This window comes from Canis lupus, chromosome X (assembly GCF_003254725.2).
Source record: "Canis lupus dingo isolate Sandy chromosome X, ASM325472v2, whole genome shotgun sequence".
NCBI classification, from domain to species: Eukaryota; Metazoa; Chordata; class Mammalia; order Carnivora; family Canidae; genus Canis; species Canis lupus.
Window position 1 is genome coordinate 30,391,713 of NC_064281.1, and position 22,759 is coordinate 30,414,471.

Genomic DNA, 22,759 nt, shown 5'->3' on the forward strand with positions numbered 1-22,759 from the left:
CCACCTAGAGATAATTCATAATGTATGGTATCTTCTGTCTTCTAATAATGATGAAGGTATGCATTATGTGAAGTATTATTTGTTCTCCCTGATGATGTTTTATATATATATTTGGGGTTTATTTTTTGTGTGGAGAATCTGTGGAGAGAATAAACACCATACAACTGTCATTAAACTCTGGACCCATATACCACATCAGAATATTTTCCTATTGACTCACTGAATTCAACCTGAATTTAAAACCAAACTCTCTATACTCCAGATCTGCTTCTTATACAATATACACCATCTCCATAAATGGGTCTCTATTTTTCGAGTTATTCAGGCCAAAAGAATATGGAGAAGCCTTTGACCACTTTTCTCTAAAAATTAACCCATAAAATCAAACTCACAGAATATATACCAAACCCAACCACATTATTATTATTATTATTATTATTATTATTATTATTATTGTCAAATCCACTATACTGCCTCAATCCAAGCCACCAACATGTCTTATCCAAATGTCAGCAGTAGCTTATGACTCCCATTTTCTGCTCTTGTTCCCCCCAGGTATGGTTACCAAATAGTTGTCAAATAAGGCCTTATTAAATGTTCATTAGAACTTAGAATAAATTACTCAAAATAAAATTTAAATCACCTGCTGTGCTCAATACAGATCCATTTCCTATTAATCTCCCATAGTTTTTGCCCACCCTCTCACTTGCCCATGTGCTCCAGCCACACAGGTCTTAGTACTATACATATAATGGAATGTTTTCCAGCCTTTAAAAAGAAGGAAGCTCTGTAATATGCAACAGCATGATGGACCTTGAGGACATTATGCTAAGTGAAAAAGGCCTGACACAGAAAGATAATACTGCATAACTATACTTACATGAGTTATCTAAAATAGTCAAATTCATAAAATCAAAAATAGGAATGGTGGTTATCAGGGACTGGGGGCAGGAGGAAATGGAGAGTTATTAATCAACAAGCATAAAGTTTAAGTTAAATAAGATGAATTAGCTCTAGAGATCTGCTGTACGACATCGTATCTATACTCAACAATAATGTGTTTATACCCTTAAGCTTTGTTAGGAGGATAGATCTCATGTTAAGTGTTCTTACAGGGCAGCCCGAGTAGTTCAGCCGTTTATCGCCACCTTCAGCTGAGGGCGTGATCCTGGAGACCCCGGATCCAGTCCGGCTTTGGGCTCCCTGCGTGGGGCCCGCTTCTCCCTCTGCCTGTGTCTCTGCCTCTCTCTCTGTGTCTCTCATGAATAAATAAATAACATCTTCAAAAAAAAATGTTCTTACAACAATAAAATAAAAAGTAATAAGAAAGATAAGATGCATATTACTAAAATCAAGAATGAAACAAGGAAAATTACTATGAACCCTGCTAACACCAAAAGAGAATAATAGAATACCATGAACAACACTACACGCATAAATTTGGCAATTTAGATGATGGAGACCAATTACTCAAAATGTACAAACTATAATACCACACTGAGTCTAAAACAGGTAATTTGAATAGTTGTATAACTACTACAGAAATTCAATTTTTAATTTTAAAAACTCCCTCAAAAAAAAAAACCACAAAAAAACAAAACAAAAAAACCTTCATATTCGGGTGGTTGAACTTGACCAAATGTTGAAAGAAGAATTAATAACAATTATACCCTATCTCTACCAGGAAAAAAAAAAGGTGTTAACACTTTAAACTCATTTTTTAAAAGATTTTATTTATTTATTCATGAGACACACACACACACACACACACACACACACACACACACACACAGAAGCAGAGACATAGGCAGAGGGAGAAGCAGGCTCCATGAAGGGAACCTGATGTGAGACTCCATCCGGGGACTCCAGGATCACGCCCGGAGCCGAAGGCAGACGCTCAATCGCTGAGCCACCCAGGTGTCCCTTTAAACTCATTTTTAAGCCAGTATTCCCTAATATAAAAAAACAAATGAAGAACAAAAAAGGAAAAATATAGAGCAGTATTCATCATAAATATAGACAAAAAAGATTACTAACAAAATATTAGCAAATAGAATTTGGCAATATATAAAAATAATTTTAGAGCATGGCCAATTTGTGTTTATTCCAGGAATGCAAGGTTATATTAATATTCAAAATTCAATCAATATAGTACATCATATTAATAGGGAAAGAAGAAAAATTACACGATTTTTGTAATACAGAGAAAAACATAATATTCAACACCCATTCAGATTAAAAATTCTAGAAAACTAGAAATAGAGGGGAACTTCCTCAACTTGATAGAGTATCTGCAAAATCAATTACAGCTAACATATCTATTGTCTTCACTTAGGGCAGGGGGTAATCAAGACAATTTGTGAAGAGGTTTGAGAACTGTATACCCTAGCACGGTGATTCTAGAAAATATAGAATTTTTTATGGGATAGAAACTATTTGGGGATTATTAAATCTGATTCATTTTCACAGGCTATCCTGAAAGATACAATTCAAAAATTTCAAAATTAATATAGCTCAGCAAAATTATCTCCAGTGTCACTCCCCAATCCCTTAAAAGTGTTTCCCAGGATTAACTTCCATAAGATATATAAATAATAAGAGAGAGGCGCCTGGGTGGCTCAGCAGCCTAAGCCTCTGACTCTTGATTTGACTCAGGTGGTGATCTCAGGGTTGTGGGTTTGAGCCCTATGTTGGGCTCTGCACTGAGTGTGGAGCCTGTTTAAGATTGTCTCTCTTCCCCTACTAAAAAAAAAAAAAAAAATTTCTCTCTCTCCCTCTCTTAAAAAAAAAAAATATATATATATATATAAAATAAGAATAAGAAAGGTAGTATTCTTTTCATAACACACTTAACTGTTCTCTGTTTATAATGCAATGCTACAATAAAACTCATGTTTCTAGTAGCCAAATTATAGTGAAACTGTTGCAAAAATGTGAGTTTTTTTTGAAGTCCTCAAATTGCAGAGAAATTTTATTTATACATTTCTTAGGTACCAAATTTCCATCAATAAGAATAAAAATAAGTATTTGGTCTGAGCTGAGCTTTCTAATATCACTACTAAGATTCACTTCTTGGAGGAAAAAAAACCCCTATTTTTCTTAAAGTTGTAACCTTGATGGAAAATCAACTTACAAAGACAATAATGATAATATTAGAAAAGTTTCTCATCTGGGAGACCTAGTAGGGGAGAAAACTATCCTACTAGCTATTGGCAGATTGAGTTAAGCAGTGGACCATGATACAGAATAATAATCTTCTACTATGCACTAAGCATATGGCTGAATAATTGCCACACACTGGAAATTCCCAGTGACTCTGAGATGTCAGGGATAAACTTAACAAGCAACATATTTCCTAAATGGATATGTATCTGTTGTACAGTAGAGAAATGCCAATATATTTTGCACAAATTGTAACTGACTTCCATCTTCATTCTGTGTGATATTGGCCACAGAGAAATCCACTTGGCAAATATAATGGTCTTAAAATCTTTTTTTAAAAAAGATTTTGTTTATTTGAGAGACAGTGTGTGTGTGCAAGTGAGAGACAAGCAGGGGAAGTAGCAGAGGGAGAGGAAGAAGCAGACTCCCTACTGAGCAGGGAACCCAATGCAGGGCTCAATCCCAGGACCCTGGGATCATGACCTGAGCTGAAGGCAGCTGCTTAACCAACTGAGCCACTCAGGTACCCCAGTAAATAAAATCTAAAAAAAAAAAAAAAAAAGATGTGATATATATGACGGAATATTACTCAGCCATCAAAAAGAATGAAATCTTGCCATTTGAAACGACATGGATAGAACAAGAGGTTTTTATGCTAAGTGAAATAAGTCAGTCAGAAAAAGACAAATACTATATGATCTCATTCATATGTGGAATTTAAGAAACAAAACAGATGAACAAAGGCAGAAGGGAAGGAAAAATAAAATAAGATGAAAACTGAGAGGGAGGCAAACCATAAGACATGCTGAACTCTAAGAAACAAACTGATGGTTGCTGGAGGGGAGGTGGGTAGGGGGATGGGGTAACTGAGTGATGGGCATTAAGGAGGGCACTTGATGTAATGAGCACAGGGTGTTATATGCAGCAGAGGAATCACTAAATTCTACCTCTGAAACTAATTTTTTAAAAAATCTTAGGCTTTGGGATCCCTGGGTGGCGCAGCGGTTTGGCGCCTGCCTTCGCCCCAGGGTGTGATCCTGGAGACCCGGGATCGAATCCCACATCGGGCTCCCGGTGCATGGAGCCTGCTTCTCCCTCTGCCTGTGTCTCTGCCTCTCTCTCTCTCTCTGTATCTGTCATAAATAAATAAAATATTAAAAAAAAAATCTTAGGCCTTGATTTTAAGGTTTGTTAAAGATGGAGCAGATGAGTGTTTAGTCGATGGCTAATTTTTAACCACAACTAGGGTAAGACACTTTGCAATACTCTATTCTATGTCCCCTGAGTTATAAGGTTTTCCACTCTAGCTGGTGGAAATGGAAATTCTTGCTCATCATTTGTGAGCCCCATGATCGCTACCTCTAATAACTTTAGGTATTTCTCTCTCTAGTCTTAAGGAGTTAACTCACATGCTAATCAATAACTGCTAATCAATATTCACCTGATTATTTAATGAGGACTCTCAGCAGATCTCCAGAAATCTCTCTGTACAACACCCTCCTCTCTAGTACTCTATCCTGTGAACTCCAGCTGTTTGGGCCTCCTTTGTCTTCCAGCTATGTCTCTTTAATTCAGAGTTATGATAGGCTCCACATTGCTTCCTGAGTATGTCTTTCCCCAAAATTGTAGCATGATCTTGCACTTATTTGGTTAAATTATTGCCCCAAGGGTTTGCAAGCCTACCATTCCTTCTCTCTAATGTTGGTTTAGAGAACAGATTAAATGGAAAACCAACTACATAATATGTCCAAACAAAGCGAGCCACCATTATTACCCAACGACAAGAAAAACGATACGAAAGTATAGGGCCCTGCCATTGCTACTCTTCAATTTAATTGCCTTCATGATTACCCATCCAAAGTTGGAAAGTTATAGGATTTTATTCTGTACATTCTAGAATGGAAACAAATGATGTTCTCTGGCTAGTTTAGGATCTGGTTAAGAGTATAGAAGATCAAAAAGTGATAGCAAAGCCATATGGTTAATGGACATTAGAAACCTACTGGGATTTTCCATTCAGTAAGTGGGATTTACTCAACATCCTTCATCAATGCACTAACTGCTGAGGTTCACAAGAACCCTGTGGAGAACATTCTGTCAAAGCTGACACTTTGGAGAGTGTGACTTCAAACAGATGGGATTGGTGCTGGGCTCATATGTTGGTTATTACATTTCCTGGTTTTAACTATATCACTGAACATATTAGGTGAAAGGGGTAAAGCTATACAAAGACTAGAGAAAACAAACAGAGAACTACTTTAGCAAGTTCCTGGCAACATATTTAATTGTTGACTGGGATTTCAGTAAGATCCTTAAGCCAGTTTCTATTTACAGGTATGCAAGCTTTGGCACTAGGTAATTTGAATAGCTGTATAACTTCATCACTGCTGACAAGAACAAGACATCTTCATTGCATGTGATCTTATTTTATGTGGCACAGCACTTGTAGGCACTTGTAGGCACGAGAGCAGCACTGCCCAGAGAGAGGGTGGTGGTTGTTAGTTCAGGCCAGGTCCCAACACAAAAACTCATGATAGAAGAAAACACACTTGGAACTACACAGTGTGGGACAGAACATTGCTTATATTTGTTTCAGCAAAATTCTGAATTCTACAAGTGAGCAGATTATGAAAGATTAATAAAGTTATTTTTATTTTTTTATAAATTTATTTTTTATTGATGTTCAATTTGCCAACATATAGAATAACACCCAGTGCTCATCCCATCAAGTGCCCTCCTCAGTGCCCATCATATAGTTATTTTTAAACTTGTATTCTTAAGTAGAATGGGATGTTTAGCTAAGTGAGATGATCCATCAGAATAACTCCTAAACTTATCAAAAAAATTTTTTTAACTCAACTTGGCTTCTCTGTTCATTTCATGTACTGCTGCTTTGATATTTTTGGAGACAGTTCTTTTAGGAGCTAGCAAAATATTTTGGTATAATACTCTAGAGTTTAAAAACAAACAAACAAAAAACCTCTGTTTAAATTTTGGCTCTAGGGGCACCTGGATGTCTCAGTGGTTGAGGGTCTGCCTTTGGCTCAGGGCATGATCCCAGAGTTCTGGGATGGAGTCCTGCATTGGGCTCCCCACAGGGAGCCTGCTTCTCCCTCTGCCTATCTCTACTGCCTCTCTTGGTGTGTGTCTCATGAATAAATAAATAAAATCTTAAGATTCACTAAGTATGTGGCTTTGGGTCTCAGTTCCTTTATCTGCAATATGGGAATAAAAGTAATACTTCCCTTATGAGCTTCTCCTAAGGGTTAAATGGTGGCTATAAACTGCTATTTTAACTCTGATTGATATATTCATCACTCCCTCTCATTGAATTGCGTTGCATACAAAATTACTCAAGTTATTTTACTTTTCTTGAGCTTTTGAATTACTAGTGTATTCCATATATTTCTCATACATTATATAATTCCTACATCATAAGTATTTGTATCACAAATTTTCCAGTCTTCCAAACAGATACATTTGACATTTAATCAATGGAAATTCTTTAAAAATATATCTTTGAGCATTGAGAGATTAAAAACAAAGGAGGTAAGGATAGACAAATGAGATGTTATGTGTCAGCCCAATGATCTTAGAATGTACTGGGAAAGATGGGATTATATGAGATTGAGGCGCAGAGAGGGAAGGCTAACTCCCTTGGGATAAAGACATTTAGATAAGCTTTCACAGAGATGATGATGTTTAATCTGAGTGCAGATGTCCCAGGTCATTAGGAAGATAAAAGTAAGAAATACTTCTGTCAGAGGGGTGAGAATTTAGAACATCATGGCATTGTATAAAGGCATGGAGGTTTGAAAGAACTAAAAGTAGAGTAGGACTTATAGAGCAGAAGATATGTGAAGGCGTGTGAGGGAGCTGAGGCAAGAAAAGTGGTGATAAATCACAATATTTTGGGGTGCCCAGGTGGTTTAGTCAGTTAAGTATCTGCCTTTGGCTCACATCATGATCTCAGGGTCCTGGGATTGGGTCCTGGGATCGAGCCCTGCATCGGGCTCCCTGCTCAGTGAGAAGTCTGCTTCTCCTTCTCCCTCTGCCTCTCTCCTGGCTTGTGCTCTCTCGCTCTCTCTCTAGCTCTCTCTCAAATAAACAAATAAAATCTTTAAAATATATATATAAATAAAAATAAGTATTTTACCACCATTTGCTTTGACGTGGATGGAACTGGAGGGTAATTATGCTGAGTGAAATAAGTCAATCGGAGAAGGACAAACACTATATGTTCTCATTCATTTGGGGAATATAAATAATAGTGAAAGGGAATATAAGGGAAGGGAGAAGAAATGTGTGGGAAATATCAGAAAGGGAGACAGAACATAAAGACTCCTAACTCTGGGAAATTAACTAGGGGTGGTGGAAGGGGAGGAGGGCGGGGGGTGGGGGTGAATGGGTGACGGGCACTGAGGGGGGCACTTGATGGGATGAGCACTGGGTGTTATGCTATATGTTGGCAAATTGAACTCCAATAAAAAAATAAGTATTTTAAAAATCACAATATTTTAAGCACAAATGAAAAACATTCACCTTTATCAATCATCCTCAGTATAAACAAAAATGATTCATGACATTAGGCTGAGTATTCAATGGCAAAAATCTGAAAGTACATAAGGAACACATACCAAGCACTTATTATGTCAATCTCAGGACTAAGGAGTTTTAACATATAATCATATTTAAGTCATAGAATTTTTGAATAATTCCATTCTCATCCATACTGCCACAGGTCAAATTCCATGCAAAGGTTCTGGGAGAAACACTGGAAATGGAGAGCTGTGCCCATTGGCTGGTGTTCCTTTGTCACCGATGCTGGGTGAGCTGTTTAAGAATATCAGTTCTCCTGGGACACTTGGCTGGCTCAGTTGGTTAAGTGTCCGACTCTTGATTTTGGCTGAGGTCATGATCTCAGGATCATGAGACGGAGCCCACACTCAGCGTGGAGACTGCTTAAGAGTCTCTCTCTCTCTCTCTCCCTCTCCCTCTGCCCCTCCCCCTTGCCCCACTTGCCATGCACACACTTCAACATGCCTTCATTTCCTACCTTCACCTGAAAGTAGATGACTCCCCAATGTTGTCTCTAATGTACATGCCTTTTCAGAGTTAAAAGCCTAAATATCTAGTTGTTGAGTGTCACCTCCCTCTTAATGCCACCACAGGAACCTCATATTCCCCATGTTCAATACTAAAATTATATGAGCACACATGCACGTGCACACAATCCACACCCACATACACCACGGTATATTCTATAAGGGCATCACAATAGCAGGAATGGCCACAGAATAGAAGATAATGAAATCGTGGGTGCCTGAGCGTCTCAGTCAGTTAAGTGTTCAATTCTAGGTTTCAGCTCAGATCATGATCTCAGGGTTGTGAGACGGAGCACCGAGTTGGGCTGTGCACTCAGCTCAGAGTCTGCTCGATATTCTCTCTCCCTCCCCTCTGCCCTCCCTGCCCTAAATTAATTAATTAATTAATTAAATTTTTAAAAAGAAGATAATGAATTTGAAAATGGGAGGAAAAGGAAGATTATAATTAAATTTATAGGAAAGATGCCTTTCACAGATAGGGGAGGTCAATGCATTTAAGCTGAGGAGTTTAATAAACTCTCTGTGCCTGAGATTTTACCCAGTGAAAATAGCTATCAAATAATCTCCATAAAATGGTCAAATGTCCATTGTTGCTTAAGAAAACATGAATATCAACAAGGCTACGTTATGGGTCCAGAACTGGCACAGCCAGACTCATGATAAGATAAAGTGATACAAGAATCCTAATGTTTGACTCAGTAACTGCTAGGCACTCCCATGTATCCTCTTAGTCCCTGGGGAATCAAATCCAAGACAAATGTATATATTTATACTATTAAACTTATATGTATATTTATAAAAATATATTTATACTATCATATATATTATAGTAATATAAATCCTCTTTTCCATAGAAATTGTTGATAGAATTTTACAATTATCATGTAATTAAAATAAAATCAACCGCATTACCAAGTCAGTGTTTTCATGGCAAATTTAAGAGTGACAAGAATATGCAGGGGCTGGGATTACGTGTTCACTGTTTGGTGAACACAGTGTCCATGCTGTCTGTCTTCTTCCAGCTCAGGACGTGCCTAAATAAACCTTGAACTTTCAGGAATCTTTGTCTCTCTTACCCTGGCTGTTCTCAGTTTTGTTGGGGAAAATGATTTTATTAGATCCTGTTACACAAAAATCCATTTAAAGGGTTTTCTGAATATTAAAGAGATATACCTTTTTTTCCATTGTAAATCATTTTTCCTTCTTTTCTCTTCCTTAGTTTTTTTTTCATAGTTCAAAATGGAAATGGAAATGTCTAAAATACATGTAGGATGAAAAATGGGCATTGTTCTGCTCAGTGACTTTTAACGTTTATTGAGGTTTTCTGTCTTGGTTTCTGCTTTCCTGACAAACTCAAGTATAGTCTCTTTGTCTTAGGGAGAAAAAATATTATGAATAAAATATCGCTGGTCTAAATAGATTTTTAAGGAATTTGATGACTCATTCTTTACATAGTATTCATTTTTAAAGCAGCAAACCAATCATGCAAACTTTCATCAATGTTCTGTGTGAAATCAACGTGTCTGTCTATTATGTTTCTAATACATAGAGAAAACTGTAGGACTTTCTTTCAAACAATGGTAAAAAGAGTCCTAATAATAAAGGCTATTTCTACATGATAGAAGAGCTTCCAACTGTCATCTAAAGAAGGTTCAGCGAGGGCAGCCCAGGTGGCTCAGCAGTTTAGTGCCACCTTCGGCTCAGGGTGTGATCCTGGAGTCCCAGGATCGAGTCCTGGGATCGAGTCCCACATCGGGCTTCCTGCATGGAGCCTGCTTCTCCCCCTGCCTGTGTCTCTGCCTCTCTCTCTCTCTCTCATGAATAAATAAATAAAATCTTTAAAAAAATAAAGGAAGAAGGTTTAGCAACCTATGGCACATGGACCAAATCCAGTACACTGCCTATTTTTGTAAATTAAGTTTTATTGGCACACATCCATGCCTGTTTGTTTGCATGCTACTAGAGTATACATGAGGAGTTGCAAGAGAGACCGTCATATGGCTTACAAAGCTTAAAATATCACTATTTTTATCATTGTGTACTTTTAAATCTATCCTACATATAGAATTATACTTAAGGAAAATCATCAGTATGTATGTAGCTAGTATCCTTAATTATAACTTAGAATATGATTTATAATAAGTAATATTCCAGTTTATGGATCTACCGTGAGTTTAAAAGTCTCAATTTTTTTCCAATGATTTTGTTATCGAAAGTGATGAGATGAATATTCTTGAACATAAATATGTGTTCTCTTCTTCAATTACATTCCTTAGCATTCTTTAAGTTCAGAAACATTCTTTACATTAACTTTATTGAAGTATAATTTACTCAGAATAGGGATGCCTGATTGGCTCAGCAGTTGAGCACCTGCCTTCAGCCCAGGGCATGATCTTGGAGTCACAGGATCGAGTCCCACATCAGGCTCCCTGCATGGATCCTGCTTCTCTCTCTCTGCCTATGTCTCTGCCTCTCTCTCTCTCTCTGTGTGTGTCTCTCATGAATAAATAAATAAAATCTTTAAAAAATAATAATAATTTACTCAGATTAAAATGCCCCCATTAACTTTCTACGATTCCATCAATTCAACGAGTTTAACTAATCTTTATTGAGGTATAATTTACATTTAAAAATGTGCCTATTTTAAAGGTATAGTTTGATGAGTTCTGCCAAATACATTTATGTGTATTTGGTTACTTATGTACCCATGATTCCAAACAAGATATTGGACATTTCTCCAGAAAATTGTCTCATGTCCCCTTTGTTATCAATCCTCCAACTCATACTCCTCCCTGAGCAACTGCTCATCTAATTATAATGCCATAAATTATTTTTATCCATTCTAAAACTAAATATAGACTATAGTCTATTGTGTCCTTCTTCTTTTACTTGACACAATGGTTTTGAGATTTATGTATTCTGTTGCTTATATTAGTTCATTCTTTTTGTTGCTGTGTAGTATTCCATTGGATAAATACACCACAGGTTGTTGAACTACTGCCCTGTTGAGGAACATTGGGGTGTTTCCTGTCGTTAACTTTCATGAATGAAAGTACTAAGAATAGGAATGGACAAGTCTTTTTGTGGACATATGTTTTCATTTCTCATGGGTAAATACCTATGAGTGAAATTGCTTGTTCATATGGTAGGTATAGATTTAACTTGATAGGAAACTTCCAAACTGATCACAAAGGTCACTGCATCACTATGCATTACAACCAGCAGTGTATGGAAATTTCACTTGTCATACATTCTGAACAAAATGTGGTATTGTTAGGGATTTTTTTTTTTTTTACATTTTTTACTTTTTAATTATTTTAAAGATTTTATTTATTTATTCATGAGAGACACAGAGAAAGGCAAAGACATAGGCAGAGGGAGAAGCAGGATCCCTGCAGGGAGCCTGATGCAGAACTCTATCCCAGGACCTGGGGATCACGACCGGAGCCAGATGCTCAACCACTGAGCCACCCACGTGCCCATCAGGTTTTTGGGTTTTTTGTTTTGTTTTGTTTTTTAAGATTTTATTTATTTATCCATGAGAGACACAGAGAGAGGCAGAGACATAGGCAGAAGGAGAAACAGGCTTCAAGCAGGGAGCCCGATGTGGGACTTGACCCCAGGACTCCAAGATCATGCCCTGGGCTGAAGGCAAACGTTTAAACCACTGAGCCACCCAGGAGTCCCTGTTTTTTGTTTTTGGGGGGGGTGGGAGGGGGTGTTTTTTTTTTTTACTTCAGCAATTCTAGAGGGTAGAATTTTGTTTTGATTTTATTTTGTATTTCCCTGACAGTTCAAGATATCAAGGACATTTTAATGTGTATTTTGGCCATTCTGTTTTGAGTGAGTGACTTTTCATATCTTTTGCCCACTTTTTGTTAGATTGTTGTCCTATTATTGAATTGTAAGAGTTTTACTATATCCTAAAAATCAATCCTTTGTCAAACATATGTATTACATATATTATCTCCCATCTATAGTTTGCCCAATAACTTAATTTTGCTAAAGATTTGTTTACCTTTTTTTTAATTTTGTGTTTTCTATGTTCTTTAAAACATATTTTCCTAAACCAAGATCATGAATGTTTTATTCTCTGTTTTCTCTTACAGGTTTTATAATTTTGACTTTTACTTTTTATTGTTTGTTCATGAGCCTTCAGGAATTAATTTTTGTGTAAGGTATGAATTTGGAGTTAAGGTTCATTTATTTCCCCATGGAGATATCCAGTTATTCCAAAACCATTTATGTGAAGGACTTTCTTCCCCCATTGAGTTATATTAGCAACACTGGAAAGTCAGTTGATTGTATGTGTAGGTTTATTTCTAAATATTCTGTTACGTTCCATTTATCTATATGCCTATCCTCACATCGGTACAACGCTGCATGGAATATTGTAACTTGCTAGTAAATTTTGAATCAAGTGGTATAAGTACTCCAACTTTGTTCTTTTTTCAAAATGTCATAGATATTCTGTGCCCTTTGCAATTTCATATAAATTTTAAGATCAGCTTGTCAATTTCTGCTCCCAACAATGATTCCCTCCTGAGCTTTTGATTGGGATTATATTAAGTCTATAGATAAAATTGGGGAAAAAACAGACCTCTTCAATTTATTACCTCTTCTACTCATGAAAATGTTGTGATTCTCCATTAGTTTTGATTTCTTAATTTTTTCAGCGTTGTTTAGTATTCTGCATAAAGTAGGCTTGCCACTAAGGCAATTAAAAATATTTTGTAGATATCAAACTGTGGGCTTGAAAAGTGAAGTTACAAGTCTTGGTTAATCAATGGAAGGGACATAACAATCACTGCATTTTTTTTTTTTTTAATTAAGGGTATGGGACACCTGGGTGGCTCAGTGGTTAAGTGTCTGCCTTTGGCTCAGGGTGTGATCCTGATCTGGGGATCAAGTTCCGCATCAGGCTCCCTGTGAAGAGCATGCTTCTCTCTCTGCCTATGTCTCTGCCTCTCTCTCTGTGTCTCTCATGAATAAATAAATACAATCTTTTTAAAAAATTAAGTGTAGAAATGATGGCCTAATTGAGGTTAGAGAGCATGGCTTTGGTTTGGAACTAATTCCCTTTTGTGACATTTTTCATCAATAAATGGTGTCTTGGAAGTAAAAAGTAGATAAAATATATTACGGAGGTAAGCTAGAATTAGAAATTTATCAGCAGAAATTCTAGAGGGTAAGGAATTCCTAGTGGCTACCACACTAAAATGGCTGAAGTCAGGGTCCACAATTCTTTTTGTGGTCATATATCAGAAGATTTAGAAAACAAAGTGGGGAGACACAATAATTTTACAGACTAACTTTATAGACTAAGAGCAGAAAGGAGAGATGAGAAAGGAAATAAGCAAAATGAGGGGAAAAAGTTGTGTTTCATTTATGTAGATGAAAGATGCAACCTACGTCAAATAAATAGCTCAGTGAATATTTATCACTGGGTTCTTCATCAGACTTTGACACCAATGACATTTGTCTTTTAAGGATTTCTTTTGGCTACAGGGATGATAGTCTTCTCTTTTATTATTGAAATATAGTTTCAGGTGTACAACATAGTAATATATTTTCACACATTACAAAACGATCCCCCACAATAAGTCTAGTTACCATCTGTCACCACACAAAGTTATTACAATATTATTGCCTATATTCCCTATGCTGTACATTATGTCCCCATGATACATTTGTTTTATAACTGGAAGTTTATACCTATCCATCCTTTTCACCTATTTGCCCACCCATGCAACCCCTACCCCTTCTGGTAACCAACAGTTTATTTCCTGTATGAGTCAGTTTCTGTTTTGTCTTGTTTGTTCATTTGTTTCATTTTTTTAGATTCCACATATAACTGAAATCATGTATTTGTCTTTGTCTGACTTATTTCACTTAAGCCCTGTAGGTTCATCTTTGTTGCAGAGAGCAAAATTTCATTCTTTTTTTATGATTAATATTCCATTACAGAGAGAGAGAAAGAGAGAGAGAGAGAGAGAGAAATCATACCACATCGTCTTTATCCATTTATCTATCAGTGGGTACTTAGATTGCTTCCAAATTTTAGCTATTGTAAAGAATGCTGCAATAGAACATAGGGATGCTTATATCTCTTCAAATTATTATTTTTGTTTTCTTCCGATAGATACATAGAAGTAGGGGTACCTGTGTGGCTCAGTCAGTTGAGCCTCCTACTCTAGATTTCAGCTCAGTTCATGATCTCAGGGTCATGAGATCAAATCCCATGTTGGGCTCCCCACTCAGCGGGAAGTCTCATTGGCATTTTATCTCCCTCTGCCTCTGCTCCTTCTCCCACTTGTGTGTGCACATGTGCATGTGCACTCTCTCTCTCTCTCAAGATAAATAAATAAAATCTAAAAAAAAAAAAAAATACCCAAAGGTAGAATAGCTGGATCCTGTGGCAGTTCTATTTTTAATTTTTTTGAGGAAACACCATTGTGTTTTCTATAGTGACTGCACCAATTTACATCCCCCTCAACAGTGTATGAGGGTTCCCTTTTCTTCACATCCTTGCCAACACCTGTTATTTTTGTCTTTTTGACAATAGCCATTCTGACAGGTATGAGGTGATATCTCATTGTGGTTTTGATCTGTACTTCCCTGATGAATAGTGATGTTGAGTATCTTTTCATATGCAGGGGATGTTATTCTTTGTTCCTTTTATACATCACCCATAATTCCCTTTTATAGCAATGATAAGAATTTTTATGTCATTGTCAAATGTGACTGTTTCCCAGATTAAATGCCAATATTCTTCCTTTGAAAATAATGTGTTTATAGATAGCTTGTTGAGTGTGACTGTTTTATTAGTATTCAAAGAGCTAGTACGGTTTTTTTAAAACCAAAAAAGGGGGTGCAGCTTGTTGCTTGCCTTACAAAGGAAAGGGAGACTTGATCTGTGCTTATGGATTTGCCAAAGCACCTGAGGGTAATTCAAGCACATGCATTGTGGAAGTATCATTTAGATTTTGCTCTTCAAATATAGATGCTGCTACACTGACAATGCTGTTCTCCCCCAGGCCATCCACTGTTGCAGGATGCTATAAGCAATTTGAGACTAACGTTCCCAATTAATATTTCTGGCATGGTCTTTACATTGTTTACAAATGTCCTTAGGCAGAAATGGAATGTACCACTAAATGTGGCAACATATTTCTCGGGACTTTCTGCTTCTCTCATCCTCCTGAGAATTCAGTGGAAAGACTAAACAACTCTAAAACAGCAATCAGGAAGACAAAAAAAGCCATCTGATATATTTGGTAAACATCCTTTTGGTTCCCGCTCCTATCAGTTATTCTCCTAATTCAATATTCCAACTTCAACCTATTTTCAACACCAAAACTCAACAAACCAGTGCTCGCTTATGAAATCAGTGATGTGGAAAAGCCTTTATTTCATTTTCATCAGTTTAATTATCACAAACCTGCTCAGATACACAGGCTCAGAGATTGGTAAAGAATGTGTAGTAGAATCTTCAATATGCCATTAAACTAGTACAATGCTTAATTCTTTCGGTGGAGAAATGAATCACCATAAATCAGAGGCCTTGGGCATATAATTAACAACTCTATTTGAGACTATGTCTGATTAACTGATTAATAAGGAACTTGAGTACTGCCAAAATAAAATCAGAGTTTTTCTTGCAAGCTATGGCAATGATCAAAACAATAAGATCACAATATCTAAAGTAAAAAAAAATTGTTTCAAGATAAAAAATAAAATACGACTTAGTTCAAACTCTTCTAAAAATGCCAGTGTTCAGACTATGTATTGAATTTTCTTCTAGAGAGATTCAACAGCAAACTAGGAGGCACATTAATTATGAAAGTTCAAAATGAGGTCACCAAAAATGTGCCAGCGTGGGCTGAGTGTGAGACATATAACTTAGAGGATAGAAGCATGCACTTTGAAATCAAAATGCCTGGGTTTTAATCTGACTCCATCAGAATGTAGCTGCGTGACCTCTGATAACTGACTTAACCACTATGCCTTAGTTTCCCTGTGTGTAAAATGAGGGTAACTTAGTACCTACCTCCTCAGGGTGTTATGAGGATGAAATGAATCCATGTGTGTAAATAATTCACAGTAGTTTAAATGCCATGGAATTGCTGGATACTAATATTCTTAAAAACATTTTTGGCAATATCAATATCATACTGATTAAAATGTGTCTATTTTGAGACAAGTTTCTGAATTTCAATATGAGGAAGCCAGAAAACACTATGTGATCCAGGCATTTGAACTGGGATAGAATGATCTGCCTATACAATCACAGGGGGGATTTTTTTTCTTTTTTTAATAATAAATTTATTTTTTATTGGTGTTCAATTTGCCAACATACAGAATAACATCCAGTGCTCATCCCGTCAAGTGCCCCCCTCACAGAGGGGATTTTGTCTGCTGCTTATTTTTTGGGAACTGGTGAGGTATAAATGGAAAAGAATATGCAAATATTTTTCACAGCTTTTTATATCTGATAGAGACAGAGCTTTATAGAAATAATATGAACAATAACATAGGTTTGAGGAGACCCAAGCATGAAGAAAAGGCTTTTCCTGACTAACTCTCCATTTACCTTCCGTAAGTCATAATTTCTCAGTTTTTCTACTGATTACTCCCACTTCTGAGTATCCAACCTGCCAACAGCAGAGACAAATGCCAAGAATCCAACATAGCACCACTGTGAGGAAGAGGGTAACAACCTAGTAGGTAGCAAGTTGATGGTAATTAATTCCTTACGTCACTAGACAGAAGTAATTTGTCCTACCATTACCACCATCTTGCAGAACCCCTCATTCATTTACATGGTAAGCACATGCACACTGTAAAATTGATTTCACAAAAAAATAAAGGAATTTTGTCCTGCTCATTCACTGATTTTACCATGTGTCACAACACACAGGAATAGGCTAAATGCTGGAAGAGCCTATTGAAGGCTTAACCCTTTGGATGACAACACATTATGAGTTTTGTATCTGTATTTACAGGTTCAGTATGTGCCCTGAACTAATGATCAATATACGATATGTCATTTGTTTCATAGCCTTCTCCCTTCCCCTCTATTCCCTTTCACTATTATTTATATTCCGTACTGGCTTCTCTTAAAGAGAGGCTCATCTCTATTCAGAAAGAATGAGAACCTTCAGCACAGAGACTCAAAGTCTTGAATTATTTTACTTCTTAGTTTGCATTTCCACCAACAGTGTAAGAGGGTTCTCCTCTCTCTGCATCCTCACCAACATCTATTGTTGCCTGAGTTGTTAATTTTAGCCATTCAGACTGGTGTGAGATGGTGTCTCATTGTGGTTTTGACTTGTACTTCCCTGATGTCAAGTGATGTTGAGCATTTTTATAGCCAGAACACAAGCAATATATTAAGGGGTACAAACGGACGTGCCCCTCTAACTATTACCAATGATAACACATAAATAAAAATCTGGGTTCCAGTTCCAGTTACTCTGTGCTTTCCTAGTTGAGAGTGTTAGTTCACCCCTCAAAAAGGAATACTTCTACTATGCACACAAGAATTCTTCCAATTCTTCAGGTGAAAGCTGAAATTACCAGCTGTCCGATTCAGGATTCAACATTCTAGTTAATGGAAAGACAAAAAGATTGCTCTATTGGTTGTGTTCATTGATCCTGATTATTAAGAGAAAACAGGGTGGCTTCTTTACAGTTGGATCAAGGTGGATATGTATTAAATATGGAATTCAAGCAATTCGCTGAAGAACTTCTTTGTAATTCTGAATCTAGTGGTAAAAGATGATGGAAGGTGGGGCAACACAATGCAGACAGAACTCTTCAGAAATAAAGGTTCTGGTCACATCTCTAGTTAAACAACTGTGATCAACTGTGATTTTGCTGTGAGAGCAAAAGAAATACTAAGTAGGGAAGAATAAAGTTACAAATGCCAGCTATGACATTGTGACCAATTATAGAAATCAAGACTTTAGAATCTAAGCAAGTTTCATTATGCTTACTTTGTTAAGTATATATACATTAACCAATTTATAGTCATTACCTGTTGGTGGCCTATTTTCTTTTCGATTTAATTTAATTTTATTTTAATTCCAGTATAGTTAACATATAGTGTTATATTAGTTTCAGGTATATGATATAGTAATTCAACAATTCTATACATTACTCAGGGCTCATCATGATAAGTGTACTCTTAATCCCCTTCACCTATTCCATCCATCCCCATGCCCACGTCTCCATGGTTAACCATCAGTTTGATCTCTATGTTAAGAGGCTGTTTTTTGGTATGATGTTTTTCTCTTTGTTAATTTGTTTTGTTTCTCAAATTCTACATATGAGTGAAACCACATGGTATTTGTCTTTCTCTGCTTGACTTATTCCACTTAGCATTATATCCTCTAGATCCATCCATGTTGTTGCAGATAGCAAGATTACATTCTTTTATATGGCTGAATAATATTCCATTATATACATGTACCACTCCTTTCTTTCATCATCTATCAATGGACACCTGAATTGCTTCCATAATTTGGCTATTGTAAATAATACTGTCATACACATAGGGGTGCATATATCTGTTCAAATAGTGCTTTCGTGTTCTTTGGGTAAATAGTAGTGGAATTACTGAACCAAATGGTAGTTCCATTTTTAATTTTTTTAAAAACCTTCATGCTGTTTTCCACAGTGGCTATACCAGTTTGCATTCCCAACAATAGTGCATGCACATTTCTCTTTCTCCACATCCTCATTAAAACTTGTAGTTTCTTGTGTAACTGATTTTAGCCATGCTGACAGGTGTGAGGTAGTATCTCAGTGTGGTTTTGATTTGCATTTTCCTAATGATGAGTGCTGTTGAGCATCTTTTCATGTGTCTGTTGGCCATCTGGATGTCTTCTTTGGAGAAATGTCTGTTCAGGACTTTTGCCCATTTTCTAATTGGATTATTTGGGGGATTTTTTTGGTGCTGAGTTGTATAAATTCTTTATATATTTTGGATACTAACCCTTAATTGGATATGTCATTTGCAAATATCTTCTCCCATTCAGTAGGTTGTCTTTTAATTTTGTTGATGGTGTCCTTTGCTGCGCAGAAGCTTTTTTTTTTTTTTAAAGATTTATTTATTCATGCTAGACATAGAGAGAGAGGCAGAGACACAGGAGGAGAGGTAAGCAGGCCCATGCCGGGAGCCTGACGTGGGACTCGATCCCGGGACTCCAGGATCACGCCCTGGGCCAAAGGCAGACGCGAAACCGCTGAGCCACCCAGGGATCCCCAATTAGCTTATTTTTTGTTTTGGTTCCCTTGTCTTAAGAGACATATTTAGAAAAATGTTGCTGTAGCCAATGTGAGAGAAATTACTACTTGTACTCTCTTCTAGGATTTTTATGGTTTTAGGTATCACATTTAGGTCTTTAATTTTGCATTTAGTTTTGTATATGATGTATGAGCGAAGTCCAATTTCATTCTTTTGCATGTAGCTGGCCAGTTTTTCCAACACTCTTTGTTGAAGAGACTGTCTTTTATCAATTGCATATTCTTGCATTCTTTGCCAAAGATTAATTGACCATATAATCATGGTTTTATCTCTGGAATCTCTATTTTGTTACATTTATCTATGTGTCTATTTTTGTGCCAGTACAATACTGTTTTGATTACTACAGCTTTGCAATATATCTTGAAATCTGAGATTGTGATACGTCCATTTTTGTTCTTCTTTTTCAAGATTTCTTTGGGTATTTGAGATCCTTTGTGGTTCCATACAATTGTTAGGATTGTTTGTTCTAGTTCTGTGAAAATGCTGTTGGTATTTTGACAGAGATTGCATTAAATCTGTAGGCTGCTTTGGGTAGTATGGACATTTTAGCAATATTTACTCTTCCAATCCATGAGGATGAAATATTTTTCCATTTTTTGTTGTGTGTTGTCTTCAAGTTCTTTCATCAATGTTTTATAGTTTTCAGAATGCATTACTTTTTTGTAGGTAGACTTATAATTTCACTTAAAATTAAAAATATCAAAAGGAATTTGTGACTGAGGTAGAAGAGGAAAAAACATCGTCTAGTAACGGATAAAGTCTACAGGGAATTATTATTTCATTTTGAGGGTAGAGGAAGGCGTTTTCTTGACATTGGTGATAGTCATTTCACATTAAGTGAAAGCCAGATCTATTGCTATTTTTGTCATTTGAAAGTCAAATACGGGCAAAAGGGTCTTTATGGATATTGAACTGTCGAAGGGGTAGCCTATGTCAGACTGCCTGTGTTGAATCCAACAAGATCCACACCCTGATTTACACTTGCTTCTGCACCACAGGAGGAAGCTTTAAAACTATTATTTCTGAGACTCCACTGACAACAGAGTTCAGGATTAAATTTTTCCAGTAAGAAGGATCCACATGTTATTTGAAAGGCAAAAGAGAAGTAGAAGCTGTCATTATCCAGAAGCATTGAAAAGAGACTCTTGGGAAATTGCTAACATGAGTTTGCATTTGATTTAGAGTGAGCTCCTGTGAATCACTTGCTTTAGTCCTACTGGAAGCTGAGATCATCAGTGGCTTCCACATGATTCCTGAATTTCCAGGCTACCCAAAAGCCAAGAGAGTCAAACACATGATTTTCCCAACACATGGGAGTAGAGTGCTACTTCTTTAATTTAGCACCAGATGAAATAAATGGCTTGCTTTTAAAAGATACATCATATGAAAAACACATCTTTACACGTTAGAATCTCACTCAACACAGATAGATGCTCACATTATGGGAGGCATGCTGTAACTGGGACCAGCCAAAGTAACAGCAAGAGCCAAAGTAGGTTTCTCTCACCTTATATTCTCTGTAGGCTATGTTTACTGATTTGAATGGTGGACTGAATTGCTCATATTATATGAACTTTTTTTCCCATGTTCATTCTCTCTTTCTTTCCCCCTCTCTCTCATCCTCACTATCCCTCTTATTATCACTCTCTCCTAAAAACATAAAATTGAACTTACCTAAGTGAAATGTATATATTATTTATGTTCACTGAATTTCCTTTTGTTAATTGCCTTTCTATGTATGCTCTTGAATCATTCATTTCTAGATATCAATATGAATATATTATAACCTAGATATTGAATAATTCAAGTTTTCCTAGAAAATTTTTTGCTCAAATTACAACTTATCCTTTATTTTCAGCTTAATAATTTGAATGAGGTAATTCCATTCAACACTGTCATACATAAACTGTTAACAGCATTACATATTAGACATAGATTTCTGAGATTTTGGGTAGTAATAAAAATCTCTTAGTACCACAGGAGGAGTGCCCAAGATGAAAGTGATTTAGAATGACAAATATGCTGAGATATGAGATTTGGACTATATTTCCCCCCTGCAGCTGTGTCAATAACTGCAAAGGGTCTCAGATTTACCTTGTGAGTAAGCTAATAAGCTAGCCTATTACTGTTTCATAGATACTGGCATAAAACCTAAGACACCTGGTCAGAGATAAAGCTCTTTATTACTCCTAGCACAAGCCCCAAGTTCCACAAGGACGACACAGATTAGCTCAGATAGTTCTCTGAACATACAGTGGGCTGAATTTCAGAAGAGCAACCTTGAGCTTACTTACTGAATCTGAATCTCTTTTTTTTTTAAGATTTTATTTATTTATTCATGAGAGATACAGAGAGAGAGGCAAAGACACAGGCAGAGAGAATCAGGCTTCTCGCAGGGAAACTGACCTGGGACTTGATCCTGGGACCAGGATCATGCCTTGAGCCAAAGGCAAACGCTCAACCACTGAGCCACCCAGGCATCCCATGAAGCCCTTTATAATGAGCATTAGGCATGCTTTCTTTCCCTTTGATACAGATGAGGACATTGTCATTATTATAGTGGAAAGTAAGTGAACCTCCCCTTTAATCCAATGAAAGACACTATACCTATTTTCCAAGGCCAGTCTTTGTACAGCATCCTTGAAGAAATAATTTTAATAAACATATAATGCCTTTCTTCATAAGATGTCCAGACACATAAGAGTGCCAGGGAAAATTGTCTCCTAACAGAATGACTTAACAGCTTACGGTTGATCTGTGACTTGCTTCCCACGACTTGGGAAATGAATTATCAATTCATTGTCTCCTGGAATATTTTTGACTTGAAGTCTTTATGCTTAATCAAAGGACTAGAACAAAATGTGTCCCATGATTTTAAATAATATGAATTCTCAGAAGTCAAGTCAATAAAGAACCAATAGCTCTGATATTCACTTCCTCAATGCAAAAAGCAAAATGGAGGAAACAAAAGAGCTCAGCCAAGATTCGCTTGATCCTGAGAGGAAAAATATTCTATTCAACAATAACTAGATATACAAAATGCCCTTCTCCCAGAACCAAGGGCTTTCTTTTTCTTCCAGAACATCAAATTATATAGTGTACAACAGTCGAATCTTAGAGCAAATCTCTATTTCTTGGTCAAAAAAAAAAAAAAAAAAAAAAGATGAGTTGGGAAGGGAGA

General features: G+C 36.6%; 1 long non-coding RNA gene across 1 annotated transcript in view; it reads right to left on the reverse strand.

Moving 5' to 3' along the window:
• Positions 1-1,750: 1,750 nt before the first annotated feature.
• The window catches only part of LOC125754593 (uncharacterized), a 28,363-nt gene continuing 7,354 nt past the window's right edge, over positions 1,751-22,759 (reverse strand). The window contains exon 3 of the long non-coding RNA XR_007409240.1: positions 1,751-1,952. This is a non-coding gene — a long non-coding RNA (uncharacterized LOC125754593). The remainder of the gene's footprint in view (positions 1,953-22,759) is intronic.